Raw genomic sequence first — 16,972 nt, forward strand, 5'->3', positions numbered from 1 at the left:
ATTTTGCCCTTCTTATACATTGCCAACTATATTTCCATTACTGTTAACACAAATTATGAAGTGTGATATTAACAATGTTAGATTAAACAAATAGCTTTTGTACTTGGACAAAGTGTAACGGTGACATTTGGTTTAAATTAAAAGACAAGTATATCATGTTATAAACTAGAGTAAGGTAACATTCTTAGAAGCCCAAGAGCCTTAACTCAACATATTTTTATCATAACATAAAAAATCTGCTATCTGGAAGATGGACAAGGTAAAATCAGAACACATAACAGCTAAGATTATCCGGTAGAACAGAAATGGTAGCTCTTAAGCTTGAAATAATAGTTAAAAGGCTTGCTTACAAAAACCCATATTTTGTAAAAGTTATCTATAATCTAGTAACATTCCTGTTTCAGTCAACAGAATAAAAATGGTTTGAGGGTAATGAGAGTAAATGTGGTCCACATGAAATTACCTTCTGAAAATAATAGAAGCCACTATCATACTGAAGTTGTATATTTTACTGAATTAGGACTTCATTATCTTCCCAATGAATAATACTTTGTTATAATGATATATAAACTTATAGCTCGCTGTAAAAATAGGTCACCAAGGTTCCAATAGGGGTAGTACAGGTGGTGCTACAACCAGGGGCTAAGTGCAAACTCATTTGTCACATACCAGGCATGTCCTTCAAACCATAAGTTTTCTTTTATGCAATACACTCTGGGGCTTATTTACTGAGGGTCTGCGGATCGCACTTTCGGTGGACTTCCCAACATTTTGGGGATTTGCGCCACTGGGAAAGGTATTTAGCAGGGGATTGTGTCGCACATGATCGGATTTTGGCGCAACAGCGCCGACTTTCATGCGTCAGAAATAGATGGGTGGGCCGTTGGACGATCTGACTGATTTGGACTGAGCGCGGGATTTAACATTCAAATCGGGTCGCAAGAACAAGCACTTACATACAGCAGGAAGAATAAGGCACTCTGGCGGACCTGAGTGGAGAAGCGACACATGCAGGATATCGGGCGCATGATCTTAGTGAATCGCGGCACAGAGCATTATCGTCGGACAATGCACATTGCGGAATGCGCCAGGGACGGGTAATTAAATGTGCCCCTATATCTTTTTTAATATTTAACTATTAGAAAACCTAGTGTTGAACACAGTATCCATAATTTATACCCACATAATTGTAAATGTAAAGGTCTCAATTACCGCTCTGATTAACTTGCTCATGGATACACTAAATATAGATTCACATAATATTTCCTGATATTTTTAAATTAAAGAATCATTACACTTTGAAAGTAGTAGAACAACCCTTCCTAAGTGCTTGCTAAGTTGATGGACAAAGTAAGATGCATAGGTGCTATAACTATTATACAGTGTATGAACATTGAAAGGGTTCCAGGAACTTAAATTCTCTGCATCATGTTGCACCTTGTTCTGGGATCAGGAGGCACTCATGTTTTTTCATGGCAGTTGGGGCTACCATTGTCGATTATCTTTTTCCTTTCCCTTGCAATACTTGACTTTTTATTATAAGAGTAGCAGCACACTGAAATTAAGGTGTCTAGTCCGCTACTGTTCCAAAAAAGAGGATGTAAGTAAATGCTTCAAATAGATATAAATGAAGAAATATAAAGAAATATATTTTATTGTATTCTAAGTGTTTTAGCAAACATTTGAACAATCCTAGCAATAATATAACCCCACAAATAAAAAATACAACAAAAAAATAAACCCTCAACAAGCTCCATGGGGGAAAAAATGTTATAGCTTTTAGAATGTAGCAAAACAAAAACTGACTTTTGAATTAGCAAACCAAAATGATATTTTGTAACTAAGGTATAATCGCATCCATGATAGTGTACTATAAAATTTATTCATTATTTTTCACCATAATCAATATCATAAATAAATGATCCAACTACTCAAAACATTTAAAGAAGGAATAAAAAAGCCAAAAAGTTATATTCTGTACAGTATTTTACCCAACTTCAGAACCCTAGTAAGAGAGGTAGTCATGTGATTAGAAAAAAAAAGAAACTCCAGCAAACCTAAATAAGGTTATAAATAAATGTGCAATGTGTCAAGAACCAGTGTCAGAAGTTTAAACAGTAACTCAGATATGTCTTCCAGACTGGAACATCGGTATTATATGCCAACATTATTCAACTTGTCTGGAAAAAGGCCTATACTTATAAAGAATCATAATGACTCTATCAGGGTTTAAAAATATCCAGTAATAAATAGCAAATATGACTAAATTCTGAGGCATATAAGCGGGATTACCAGCACAAGACTTCTCCTTTACATCCACTTTTAGAAAGACTGTTCTGGACATTCTTCTAGCACTTGTGATATACACTATCTACTCTTATTTCTGTTTATTTGTTTTATATTGAAATTAAGATAGGAAGCACTAGGGTAGATTTGTCAAAAGTATCTAAAAGTCTGACAAAGCAAAGTTAGTCTGGAGAATGAAAGAGAAAAAAGAGAACACACAAAGGCCGGCTCCTTGGTTAATAATGTCAGTGATAAAGGGGTTAGGGGTTTTTGGTTATTTACTTGGTTCCTAGAGGTTCCCTTAGTTCTATCCAGCCCTTAGTCTGCACTATTTATCATAAGCACCCACTCCAGTCCTCCAATCCAGAAAACAACCAGAATCCTAATAACTGAACTTATATAGATACACTGTCACTAATCAAACTCATAGTAGACCTCAGATGAAACTGTGCTACCTGTCCGAACCTACGCAGTCTAGTAACCTAAGTTCACAGTATAACAACAATTTCAACACTATATCCTAATAGAATAAGATTAAGACAGTTGGGCCTAAATCACCATTGATAAATGGGTTAGGGGTTTTTGGTTATTTACTCAGTTACTAGAGGTTCTCTTAGCTCTATCCAGCCCCTTAGTCTGCACCCACTCCAGTCCTTCATACATCACATGAGTAACATACAACTCTTGCCAATAATTATATATAAAAAATACTTTACTAATAAGTTACATGTGACAAAGTAACGACCTCAAATACAATACAAAATATGTAGAGATCAACTACACAGAGGCCTCCTTCCTCCCCCTCCTGGATCCCCAGTATTATGTATGTATATACAATATATCCCAACATTACACCAGCTTCTTGATGTATCCTGAAGTTGGGGTTAAATCCACTACCTGACTGTATACATATTTCTACTACTCCAATACACATCCAGGGCACAGATCCACATGTGAATGGGATATGGCTACAGGTTGTACATGTAGTTACACTAATATATACACACTTACTGTAGACACTTAGTTATGTAAATATGGTAAAACAAATAGCACCTGGAATATCTATAGATAGAGAATCAAACACCTGGTTTATGATGGCTTCTTCCTGTTGAAGGCCTTTGTGATACTAACGACCAAATGGCCTCTGATATTCTGTAGTGAAATGTCAGTGTGTACAATGACTGATGTCAGTATATAGTGTATACATTTGCCCTATATGCAAGATACATCTAATCATAGAACAGAGTATCCAGTTGGGAACAACGTTCCCCTTTAACAGTCAGGAACATTAAGAGACAATTCCACGTGATAAGTGGTGCTCATCTCGGTGAAAACTTTATCTATGCATGTAACCCGTACAACCCATAAAGGGTAACAGAGAGGGCCTTGGACCTAGCTGGATGATCCTTGGTGCAGCCTTGTACATATATGGTGATTGTTAAAGCCCACTGCTCTATACTGAACTGCTCTATACTGGGATATAAATAGAAAAACAAGAAAATGACAGCAGTATATATCGGTGCTAACATTTTATAGAGATGATTCTTCAATAATAAAGATTACCATGTAGACTCAGTTCCATAAAGTGCCAGGAGTTTTAATGAAAAAATGTTTAAAATTTAGCATGATGAGTTTCGTGTCCCCATGACGCTTCCTCAGGTACAGGACTACTATGATAAAACTTTCAACATATATACACATATTCTAAATACTGTGTGTATATATATATTTTTTGTGTCTATCTATCTCTGACTGACTGTTTCCAACTCTGACTGTCTCTGTGACCATTTCTGTCTCTGAGTGTCTATGTCTGTGTCTGTCTTTAACTGTCTATGTTACTCACCATCTCTGTCTCTGTTATTGACTGTCTCTGTCTCTGACAGTCTCTGTCTCTGACTGTCTCTGCTTGTGTCTGTATTTCTCTGACGGTATCTGTTTCCAACTGTCTCTGCCTCAGACTGTCTCTGTCTCTGACTATCTCTGTTTTTGGCTCTGACTATCTCTGTCACTCACTGTCTCTGACTGTCTATGTCTTTGACTGTCTCCGAACATTTCTGTCTCTGAGTGTCTTTGACTGTCTCTGTCTGTCTGTCTCTAACTGTCCCTGACTCCAGTTTTCTCTGTCTCTTATTGTCTCTGATTGTGTCTGACTGTATCTGTCTCCAACTGTCTTTGTTTCCCACTATCTCTGTCTTTCTCTGACTATTTCTTACTATCTCTGTTGGTCTCATTCTCCAACTGTCTGTCTCAACCTATGGCTGTCTCTGTATTTGCCTCTGACTGCCTCTGTCTCTCAATGTCTCTGACTGTCTTTGTCTCTCACTGTCATGTGGAGATTTATCAGAAGTGTCTGAGAGCAGGACTGTTCTAGTAGCCCATGGAAACCATCAGCGCCCCAGCATATGCCAATGTTCACTTACCAATACTGTTTGTCAAGGTAATACCAAATTGCCTTTTTTCCTTTCAATTATTTTTAAAATGATTCAAAGCTAGTCTTGATAGTTCTCTACTGTGCAAAGTTGATCACAGTGTTACATGCTGGAGCATAAATACCCTTCATCGTACAACCATACCTACTTTTGTGAGGCCACACAACTGTTTTCTTATACTGAGTGTTAAAGTGTCTTAAAGTGTCATACATTGACAAATCTGCCCACTATATTGCTCTCAGCAACAGCCACATGGTCTGGATTGTCTAAGGTATCCACAGACTATAGGTAAGGCGTGTCAAAGGTAATGATAGCAAACGTATAATCTCTTAAGTTGTAGTGATAAAGTAAGACTTTTGGACCTTAATGTGACAGGATAATAAATGATGGACAAAGATTTATGAAGCAAACAAGATTTAATGAAAATACAGTAAGATGAAGCAACTGTGCATTCAGGATCAGTGCCCCCTCAATCTACACACAGTACATCTTTAGTATTGAGGGTGGTACTATTTTGTACTTTAGTATTAGAAACTTATTGTCAATAATATTGATGTTGTTGTATTACATAAGGGGTACGAGAGCAGTTCAATAAGTACCCGTGTTTGACGACAGCGGGCATCCCTGAGAGAAGTTGGTGTTATCATCATGTGCTACCTTCTATCAAACAAAGGCAAAACAGATTTCAGAATGATTGATAGGTTAGTTTGGATTTGGCAGTCATTTGAGTAAGACGTCTTTCGTGATTTTTGCTAAGATGGAAAAAGAGCAGTATCGTTCGGTAATTCACTTTTTGTTTTTGGATGGGAAAAAATGCAAGGAGAAAAAAGCTAATTTTAATGCTGTTTATGGGGACACTTTGCCATCTATGACCACAGTTATTGGTTCAACAAATTTAAACGTGGGCGAACATCCATTTTTGATGAGGAGCGACCAAGACGCCCAGCAGACATGGTTACCAAGGAAATCCTTCAAAAAGTCCATGACATGCTACTTGCTGATCGACAAAAGAAAGTGCGCAAAATAGCAGAGGCCGCAGGTGTGTCAACCGGAATGGCAATTAATATTGTACATGAAAAGTTGGTGATGAAAAAATTGTCGGCCCGATGGGTGCCGCGATTGCACACGGTAGACAACAAGCGGATGCGGCTGTTAACTTTGAAGCAGTGTTTGGAGCGAGATCTGGAAGGAGTTTTTGCGTCAAGTTGTCACCGTTGATGAAACCTGGATTCATAATTACATACCAGAAACTAAGCAACAATCAAAACAATGGATTTCTCCTGGTGAATCTGCTCTAAAGAAGGCGAAGATGGTCCCATCGGCTGGAAAGGTCACTGCAACAATTTTTTGGGATGCGAATGGCGTCATCCTCATGGATTTTTTAGAAAAAGGAAGAATGATCACTGGACAATACTACAGTGAGTTATTGGACTACTTGGACAAAAATTTAAGGAGACACGACCGCATCTGGTGAAAAATAAGGTCCTGTTTCAACATGATAACGCACCAGCACATTCATCTGGAGTTGTTGCCGCCAAAATGCATGAATTGCGTTATGAATTGGTGCTGAACCCCCCTGTAGTCACCAGATCTGGCTCCCTGCGACTTTTTCTTGTTCCCTAACATGAAGAAATGGCTCACGGGAAAAAAATTTAGCTCAAACGAGGAAGTTATCACCGAGACATAGGCGTATTTTAGAGAGTTCGACAAATCCTATTTTTTGGAGGGGTTAAAAAAATTACAGGAATGTAAGGATCTTTCTAAAAGGGGACTAAGTTGAAATATAAAAATTAAAAAAAAATGGTGTCTTCATTGCTAACACGGGTACTTATTGAACCGCCCTCGTAGGTAGTAAAAAGCCAGCAGCATATTTTGCAGTATTGTTTTTTATCGGCAACTTTCATGTTTATTGGTATGTCTGCTTGATTCGGCACCAAAATTCCCAGCATCTCTTGCAGTATTGTTTTTTCTCTGCACCTTTCATCTTTATTGGAATGTGTTTATTGGTATGTCTGCATGCATATCTAATACCTGCTGCTTTCTGGAGACTTCCTGAATCCTTTCTCTGTCACTCCACTCTCTTGTTAACACAAGCTAGTTCTAACTAATTTGTCCTGGTTGTATAAATTGCATGCTACAGGTAATACCTAACCGTGGTCATACCCAGTGCATTAATCTAAGTGTATCAAGTGCAAAAATAGAAATAAACCAAAAGTGAAAAGTACCATTACCTCTTTTCTCCATTGCCTTCCCATCCTAAGTTATGTGGACTCGTAGTGGTACTTAGAAAGATGCACTGTCAAGATGGTGCTGCTCTAGGCGACTGCCTGTGTATTAGCTCTTTTGACCCCAAAAGCACTAACTAGGCACTCTCACTCTAACACCCTCTTCACCACTAAGCGGATCAATAGCAGCATGAGCTCCATGTCACACAATTGGCTGCAACAGTTATGGCTTCATCGGAGCACCTGAAATGCAAGTGGTCACAACCACGGCCTACCACAAGTCAGAAGGGGAACTGCACCAAGGCTCTTGTGGTAGTCAGCACCAGGCAGATTAAACCCCAGTACTTTGCAAAAGTGGAGCCACTGGAAGTGTATCTTCTGCCAAACCAACAGCTGCACACCACTATTTCATCACAACACCGTTAGGGCTGCATCCGCACCCCTGCTTTAGTAACCCCTATGCATACCTGTCTTGCCTGTGTCTAATTGTTATTGTGACTTGTGTATTTTCATACTGTAATTGTTCCCCATATTTAATGTAATGTGTTCATGTACCCTGTGTAGTATCGCTATGGTCTGTAACTATATTTGTATGCAACCAAGGAACTAGCAACATGTAAGAACGTGCCTCTCAAAGTATATTTCGGTATCTGTAACATTAAGCCTGTCTCTGTGTAACAATTGCCAGAACACTGCTCAAAGGAATTTCCCCCCAAGGAATCGTGATCAAAATGATCAAGTTGTATTGTATTGTATCGTACTATGTAGGCATTTACTATGAGGAGGCATATCTGTCTTTTTATCAAGGATGTGTCACTATTAGCAGCTTTTAATGTTCATTATGCAATAAAGATAATGAACGATTTTGTATATTTTGGCTTTTTACTTCAATTCCTTATAAGGACCAGATTGTTTTCCCTGCTGCTCCTTTCATTTTAAGCCATTCTGAGCCTTACCTCAATGAGTTCTTTTCTGTCAGACAACTTTAAAAGATTTGACTCTGTGCCAAACATGGTATAAATGTTAGATTTTATGTTTCTTAAACATTTTGGCTAACAAAAAAAATGCATAAGATTATTATTATTATTTCAAAAGAAAACTTATTTTGAATGAATTTACATCTGTTTCTCATCTTCTAAATGTCGGTAGACGTACTAGTGAATATGTGAAATACTTTACCCCATAATGACAATTTTAAATAGAAATATTTTTAATAATATCCACATTGACAAGAAAAAGTGAGTGTTATTGTAATGTACAAATGCTGTGATCCTGGGTTGTCATCTGACAAAGGCTGATATTGCATGGAGTTTCTATGAGCTCCCTATTAACACCGTAATATATCTTATTTAAGGGTACAGATGTCACTTTTTTTTCCAAAATATTGTTTTCCCCAAAAAAGAGATGTGCTGTTTTTGGTTGTGACTTTTTAAAAGCTTAGAAGATACTGAATTAACATTTTATATTTTGTGTAAAACTTTTTAAGTAACAATTCAGTTAATTCTTTGTTTTTGTGGACTACCGTGTATAATTACAATACTGTAGATACAGATATCATAGGGACCTAACATAACCACATTTACAGATAAAGTTTTAATAGGAAATAGTTAAAGGAAAAGGTAATTTAGTGGCTGGAAGGCAGAAAACAAGTTCTTTACTAGAGATGAGCGAACACTAAAATGCTCGGGTACTCGTTATTCGAGACGAACTTTTCCCGATGCTCGAGTGCTCGTCTCGAATAACGAACCCCATTGAAGTCAATGGGAGACTCGAGCATTTTTCAAGGGGACCAAGGCTCTGCACAGGGAAGCTTGGCCAAACACCTGGGAACCTCAGAAAAGGATGGAAACACCACGGAAATGGACAGGAAACAGCAGGGGCAGCATGCATGGATGCCTCTGAGGCTGCATAATCGCACCATTATGCCAAAATTATGGGCAACAGCATGGCCATGACAGAGTGACAGAATGAAGCTAGATAGCATCTAAAACATCCAATAATTGACCCTGACACTATAGGGGACGGCATGCAGAGGCAGCGGCAGCAGGCTAGAGAGTGTCATGGCGACATACCCTAAATGGACTCAGGCTTCAAACCAATGGGTGGCAGAGAGGAACCAAAGGAGGTGAGCAAGAAGCGCTCAAATAATATCGGTACATGATAAAAGTTTGCCAGTATATTTTGTGGATTACACAGCAGGGTGGCGACAAAGTTAACATGGAAGCCATGAAAACAACCCAAAATTCTGCCTGACACAGCTCGTTTGATAAGGGGACGATGTATGGAGGCAGTGAACTAGTAGTAGATTAAAGGTGCTGCAGTTAAAACTATGTTAGTTGGATCTTGGCATGGAGCTGGCGCTCCGCTGCCAGGCGAGCTTTCGCCAATCCAAGCCCCTGTCTCTAGGCTACTCCCCAAACAGCACTTCTAAGAACCTTTTGTATAAGATCAAGTGTAGTAGCGTTCTTATAAGTTTAGGATATGCCGGGTGAGGGGAATGTAAACAGATGCGCAAGAAGCGCTGAAATAATATCCCTAAATGGTAAAAGTTTGCAAGTATATTTTGGGGATTACACAGCAGGGTGGCGACAAAGTTAACAACTTTGATGTGGAATGCCCTGTAATAGCTCTTGGGCGGTGTGCCTTTTATCGCCTAGGCTCAGCAGTTTCAGCACCGCCTGCTGTCGCTTAGCGACGGCACTGCTGCTGTGCCTAGAGCTACCGACTGATGGCGCCATGCCCACGGATGGTAATTCGGAGGAGGAGGAGGTGGAGGAGGGGTGGGAGGAGGTATAGTAGGCCTTTGAGACCTGGACCGAGGTAGGCCCCGCAATTCTCTGCGTCGGCAGTATATGACCAGCCCCAGGGTCAGACTCGGTCCCAGCCTGCACCAAGTTAAGTGTAGTAGCGTTCTTATAAGTTTGGGATATGGCGGGTGAGGGGAATGTAAACAGATGCGCAAGAAGCGCATGATGCGCATGGAGCTGGCGTTCCGCTGCCAGGCGAGCTTTCGCCAATCCAAGCCCCTGTCTCTAGGCTACTCCCCAAACAGCACTTCTAAGAACCTTTTGTATAAGATCAAGTGTAGTAGCGTTCTTATAAGTTTAGGATATGCCGGGTGAGGGGAATGTAAACAGATGCGCAAGAAGCGCTGAAATAATATCCCTAAATGGTAAAAGTTTGCCAGTATATTTTGTGGATAACACAGCAGGGTGGCGACAAAGTTAACAACTTTGATGTGGAATCCATGAAAACAACCCAAATTTCTGCCTGACACACCTCGTTTGATAAAGGGACGATGTATGGAGGCAGCTATATGGACGACTTTTGGAGGTAGCAATGGAGACAACGTGTGGAGGCTGCTATGGAGACAATTTAATTTGGATAGTGCCTGTATGTGGCAGTCCCAAACATTTTTCAAACCAGAGGAGCAGGTAGGTGGCCCTCCAGTAAAATGGGATAGATTGAGTGCCTGTATGTGGCAGTCCCAAAAATGTTTCAAACCAGAGGAGCAGGTAGGTGGCCCTCCAGTAAAATGGAATAGATTGAGTGCCTGTATGTGGCAGTCCCAAAAATTGTTCAAACCAGAGGAGCAGGTAGGTGGCCCTGCAGTAAAATGGAATAGATTGAGTGCCTGTATGTGGCAGTCCCAAAAATTGTTCAAACCAGAGGAGCAGGTAGGTGGCCCTGCAGTAAAATGGAATAGATTGAGTGCCTGTATGTGGCAGTCCCAAAAATGTTTCAAACCAGAGGAGCAGGTAGGTGGCCCTGCAGTAAAATGGAATAGATTGAGTGCCTGTATGTGGCAGTCCCAAAAATTGTTCAAACCAGAGGAGCAGGTAGGTGGCCCTGCAGTAAAATGGAATAGATTGAGTGCCTGTATGTGGCAGTCCCAAAAATGTTTCAAACCAGAGGAGCAGGTAGGTGGCCCTCCAGTAAAATGGAATAGATTGAGTGCCTGTATGTGGCAGTCCCAAAAATTGTTCAAACCAGAGGAGCAGGTAGGTGGCCCTGCAGTAAAATGGAATAGATTGAGTGCCTGTATGTGGCAGTCCCAAAAATTGTTCAAACCAGAGGAGCAGGTAGGTGGCCCTGCAGTAAAATGGAATAGATTGAGTGCCTGTATGTGGCAGTCCCAAAAATTGTTCAAACCAGAGGAGCAGGTAGGTGGCCCTGCAGTAAAATGGAATAGATTGAGTGCCTGTATGTGGCAGTCCCAAAAATTGTTCAAACCAGAGGAGCAGGTAGGTGGCCCTGCAGTAAAATGGAATAGATTGAGTGCCTGTATGTGGCAGTCCCAAAAATTGTTCAAACCAGAGGAGCAGGTAGGTGGCCCTGCAGTAAAATGGAATAGATTGAGTGCCTGTATGTGGCAGTCCCAAAAATTGTTCAAACCAGAGGAGCAGGTAGGTGGCCCTGCAGTAAAATGGAATAGATTGAGTGCCTGTATGTGGCAGTCCCAAAAATGTTTCAAACCAGAGGAGCAGGTAGGTGGCCCTGCAGTAAAATGGAATAGATTGAGTGCCTGTATGTGGCAGTCCCAAAAATTGTTTCAAACAGAGGACCGGGTAGGTGGCCCTCCAGAAAAATTAAATGCATGAAGTACTATAGCAAGAGCCAGTGGGCCCTGTCAAAAAATAGCCAGTTTCCTCTGCTTTACTGTACAAAGAGGAGGAGAAGGAGGAAAATGAGGAGGAGGAGGAGGAGTGGATCAATTATTCAGGTTGAGCTTCCTTCACCTGGTGGAGATTGGAAATTCTGAGAAATCCAGCCTTTATTCATTTTAATAAGCGTCAGCCTGTCAGCGCTGTCAGTCGACAGGCGTGTACGCTTATCGGTGATGATGCCACCAGCTGCACTGAAAACCCGCTCGGACAAGACGCTAGCGGCAGGGCAGGCAAGAACCTCCAAGGCGTAGAGCGCCAGTTCGTGCCACATGTCCAGCTTTGAAACCCAGTAGTTGTAGGGAGCTGTGTGATCATTTAGGACGATGGTATGGTCAGCTACGTACTCCCTCACCATCTTTCTGTAAAGATCCGCCCTACTCTGCCGAGACTGGGGACAGGTGACAGTGTCTTGCTGGGGTGACATAAAGCTGGCAAAAGCCTTGTAAAGCGTACCCTTGCCAGTGCTGGACAAGCTGCCTGCTCGCCTACTCTCCCTCGCTACTTGTCCCGCAGAACTACGCACTCTGCCGCTAGCGCTGTCAGAAGGGAAATACTGTTTCAGCTTGTGCACCAGGGCCTGCTGGTATTCATGCATTCTCACACTCCTTTCCTCTCCAGGGATGAGAGTGGGAAGATTTTGCTTGTACCGTGGGTCCAGGAGAGTGAACACCCAGTAATCGGTGCTGGAATAAATTCTTTGAACGCGAGGGTCACGGGATAGGCAGCCTAGCATGAAATCTGCCATATGCGCCAGAGTACCAACGCGTAAGAATTCACTCCCCTCACTGGCCTGACTGTCCATTTCCTCCTCCTCCAACTCCTCCAACTCCTCTTCTTCTGCCCATACACGCTGAACAGTGAAGGACTCAACAATGGTCCCCTCTTGTGTCTCGCCAACATTCTCCTCCTCTTCCTCCTCATCCTCCTCCACCTCCACCTCCTCCGATATGCGCTGAGAAACAGACCTCAGGGTGCTTTGGCTATCAACAAGGGAATATTCTTCCCCCGTCTCTTGTGACGAGCGCAAAGCTTCCGACTTCATGCTGACCAGAGAGTTTTTCAACAGGCCAAGCAGCGGGATGGTGAGGCTGATGATGGCGGCATCGCCACTGACCATCTGTGTTGACTCCTCAAAGTTACTCAGCACCTGACAGATATCAGACATCCACGTCCACTCCTCATTGTAGACTTGAGGAAGCTGACTGACCTGACTACCAGTTCTGGTGGAAGTTGACATCTGGCAGTCTACAATCGCTCTGCGCTGCTGGTAAACTCTGGATAACATGGTCAGTGTTGAATTCCACCTCGTGGGCACGTCGCACAACAGTCGGTGAGCGGGCAGTTGGAGGCGGCGCTGCGCTGCCCTGAGAGTGGCAGCATCTGGGCTGGACTTCCTGAAATGCGCACAGATGCGGCGCACCTTCGTGAGCAAATCAGACAGATTGGGGTATGTCTTGAGGAAACGCTGCACTGTGTCAGTCTGCCGAGTTGCAGAGCCGCCACCAGGTTACGGCCGTTGTCACACACAACCATTCCCGGCTTGAGGTTCAGCGGTGCCAGCCACAGATCAGTCTGCGCCGTGATGCCCTGTAATAGCTCTTGGGCGGTGTGCCTTTTGTCGCCTAGGCTCAGCAGTTTGAGCACCGCCTGCTGTCGCTTAGCGACGGCACTGCTGCTGTGCCTAGAGCTACCGACTGATGGCGCCGTGCCCACGGATGGTAGTTCGGAGGAGGAGGTGGAGGAGGGGTGGGAGGAGGAGGAGGCATAGTAGGCCTGAAACACCTGGACCGAGGTAGGCCCCGCAATCCTCGGCGTCGGCAGTATATGAGCAGCCCCAGGGTCAGACTCGGTCCCAGCCTCCACCAAGTTAACCCAATGTGCCGTCAGCGATATATAGTGGCCCTGCCCGGCAGCACTCGTCCACGTGTCCGTGGTCAGGTGGACCTTGTCAGAAACGGCGTTGGTCAGGGCACGGATGATGTTGTCTGACACGTGCTGGTGCAGGGCTGGGACGGCACATCGGGAAAAGTAGTGGCGGCTGGGGACCGAATACCGAGGGGCGGCCGCCGCCATGAGGTTGCGAAAGGCCTCGGTCTCTACTAGCCTATAGGGCAGCATCTCCAGGCTAAGCAATCTGGAGATGTGCACATTAAGGGCTTGGGCGTGCGGGTGGGTTGCACTATATTTGCGTTTCCGCTCCAGCGTCTGGGGTATGGAGAGCTGAACGCTGGTGGATGCTGTGGAGGATCGTGGAGGCGACGATGGGGTTTTTGTGCCAGGGTCCTGGGCAGGGGGCTGACTAGCAGCTGACACAGGGGAAGGAGCAGTGGTGTGCACGGCCGGAGGTGAACGGGCTTGTTGCCACTGAGTGGGGTGCTTAGCATTCATATGCCTGCGCATACTGGTGGTAGTTAAGCTAGTAGTGGTGGAACCCCTGCTGAGCCTGGTTTGGCAAATGTTGCACACCACAGTCCGTCGGTCATCCGGTGTTTCCTTAAAGAACCTCCACACTTCTGAAGATCTAGCCCTCGCCGCAAGAGCCCTCACCACGGGAGCTTCACTAGTTGACAGTGGCGCTGATGCACCAGCTCTGGCCCTGCCTCTCCGTCTGGCCCCACCACTGCCTCTTCCAACCTGTTCAGGTCGAGGACTCTCCTCCGTCTCAGAAGCACTGTGTTCACCCGGCCTCTCAACCCAGCTTGGGTCTGTCACCTCATCATCCTCCGATCCCTCAGTCTGCTCCCCCCTCGGACTTCCTGCCCTGACAACAACTTCCCCACTGTCTGACAACCGTGTCTCCTCATCGTCGGACACCTCTTTACACACTTCCACTACGTCAAGAAGGTCATCATCACCCACAGACTGTGACTGGTGGAAAACCTGGGCATCGGAAAATTGCTCAGCAGCAACCGGACAAGTGGTTTGTGACTGTGGGAAGGGTCCAGAAAACAGTTCCTCAGAGTATGCCGGTTCAAATGCCAAATTTTCCTGGGAGGGGGCAGACTGGGGGGGAGGAGGCTGAGGTGCAGGAGCTGGAGGAGTGGCGATTTCGGTGACATGGGTGGACTGCGTGGAAGACTGACTGGTGGTGGACAAATTGCTCGAAGCATTGTCAGCAATCCACGACATCACCTGTTCGCACTGTTCTGGCCTCAACAGTGCTCTACCACGAGTCCCAGTAACTTCAGACATGAACCTAGGGAGTGTAGCTCTGCGGCGTTCCCCTGCTCCCTCATCAGCAGGTGGTGTCTCACCCCACCCAGGACCACGGCCTCTGACCCCTGCAGTAGTTGGACGCCCACGTCCCCGCCCTCGTCCTCTACCCCTAGCCCTCGGGTTAAACATTTTTAAAATGAGAGTTATAACTTTATTTTTTTTTTTACTTTTTTTTTTTTTTTTTGTGTTTTTTTTTTTTTTTTTGTGTTTTTTGTTTTTTTTTGAGTTTTTAAAACCAAACAATGCTATCCTATTGCTATGGCTATTTTCTAGCCAAGTATCAAAGGAAGCACAGTACTATGCCAGATGAGATGACACTGAGTTATTGCCTAATAGAAATCCAACCCCTACTGAATTTTGCCACTTCGGCCTTTGCTATGGATATGTGCGCCACTAAGCGCAGAACACAGCGGTCGCAAGTCCCACTACAAATTGCTCAGAATTGGCAAGTACATGCACTGCAGAAACTACAGCCACCAGCAGATCAACCAGAAATCAAATATATAGAACGCTACTGTAGGCTTCAAGAAGCTGTTTGTATTCTCCTATGGCTATTTTCTAGCCAAGTATCAAAGGAAGCACAGTACTATGCCAGATGAGATGACACTGAGTTATTGCCTAATAGAAATCCAACCCCTACTGAATTTTGCCACTTCAGCCTTTGCTATGGATATGTGCGCCACTAAGCGCAGAACACAGCGGTCGCAAGTCTCACTACAAATTGCTCAGAATTGGCAAGTACATGCACTGCAGAAACTACAGCCACCAGCAGATCAACCAGAAATCAAATATATAGAACGCTACTGTAGGCTTCAAGAAGCTGTTTGTATTCTCCTATGGCTATTTTCTAGCCAAGTATCAAGGGAAGCACAGTACTATGCCAGATGAGATGACACTGAGTTATTGCCTAATAGAAATCCAACCCCTACTGAATTTTCCCACTTCGGTCTTTGCTATGGATATGTGTGCCACTAAGAGCTAAACACAACGGTAGCAAGTCCCCCTGCTAATTCCTCACAAAATGGTAAAAGATGCAAATTAAAATAAAAAAAGTAGAACGTTATTGTAGCCCTAAGAAGGGCTGTTGGGTTCTTTGAGAATCACTCCTGCCTAACAGTAAGCTAATAGAACACCCTAACGCTTTCCCTGAGCAGCAGCAGCTCTCTCCCTAGCGGCATCCAGAGACAGAATGATCCGAGCAGCGCGGCCAGCGGCTAGTCTATCCCAGGGTCACCTGATCTGGCCAGCCAACCACTGCTATCGACGTGTAAGGGTACCACGTCATGCTGGGTGGAGTGCAGAGTCTCCTGGCTTGTGATTGGCTCTGTTTCTGGCCGCCAAAAAGCAAAACGGCGGGAGCTGCCATTTTCTCGAGCGGGCGAAGTATTCGTCCGAGTAACGAGCAGTTTCGAGTACCCTAATGCTCGACCGAGCATCAAGCTCGGACGAGCATGTTCGCTCATCTCTATTCTCTACCCATTAAGATGAACTTCCTATCCGCATGTAGACTGAAACAAAGAGCCATGGAGCACATTACGGAAGAAAATAAAAGCACTTTAATTAAATGAAAGCAACACACGTGATAGGTTATCACTGCCATTACAGAGGCTATGTATGTGAAGGAATCTGTTATAACAATTTCAATTGTTGCCTTTTTTGGCAGCAGTAACATCCACAACATAAAGGCGTAAAGCTTTTCTATGGCAAGTAGAATAGTACTACCGTGCCGATGTTAACTGTTTAAATGTCATTGGAATAAATACCTAAATCAAACCAAACTTTGAGGTTGGGTTGGGCCCAACTTGGCGACCCTAAAAGATCTTTTTATTCCTATCCATACAACATACATTTGTAATGCTTCTTTGCCAAGTTCTTAAATCTTCTATGGATAGAAGAGGATTATTTGAAAGTTTTACCTGCAACATTATTTGCCCCTGTAACATTAATAATTTGTCTGTTACTGATTTCTGGTCACATTGCTTCCAAAATTAGAAAAAAAAATGATCAAAACCTAGTTTATAACTCAAAATTGTACCAACAAAAACTATGGCTCATAGTGTAAAATGCACTAAACTCTGTCAATTGAAACATAAAAAAACGTTATGGCCAGGATATTATCATATTTCCACCTGTCTTGACATTGCAATCC

General features: G+C 43.5%; 1 protein-coding gene across 1 annotated transcript in view; it reads left to right on the plus strand.

Annotated features, from left to right (window-relative positions):
- Nucleotides 1–16,972, plus strand: part of GALR1 (galanin receptor 1) — a 302,797-nt gene that overhangs the window by 256,384 nt on the left and 29,441 nt on the right. The window lies entirely within an intron of this gene.

Source organism: Engystomops pustulosus, chromosome 5, assembly GCF_040894005.1.
Source record: "Engystomops pustulosus chromosome 5, aEngPut4.maternal, whole genome shotgun sequence".
NCBI lineage: Eukaryota > Metazoa > Chordata > Amphibia > Anura > Leptodactylidae > Engystomops > Engystomops pustulosus.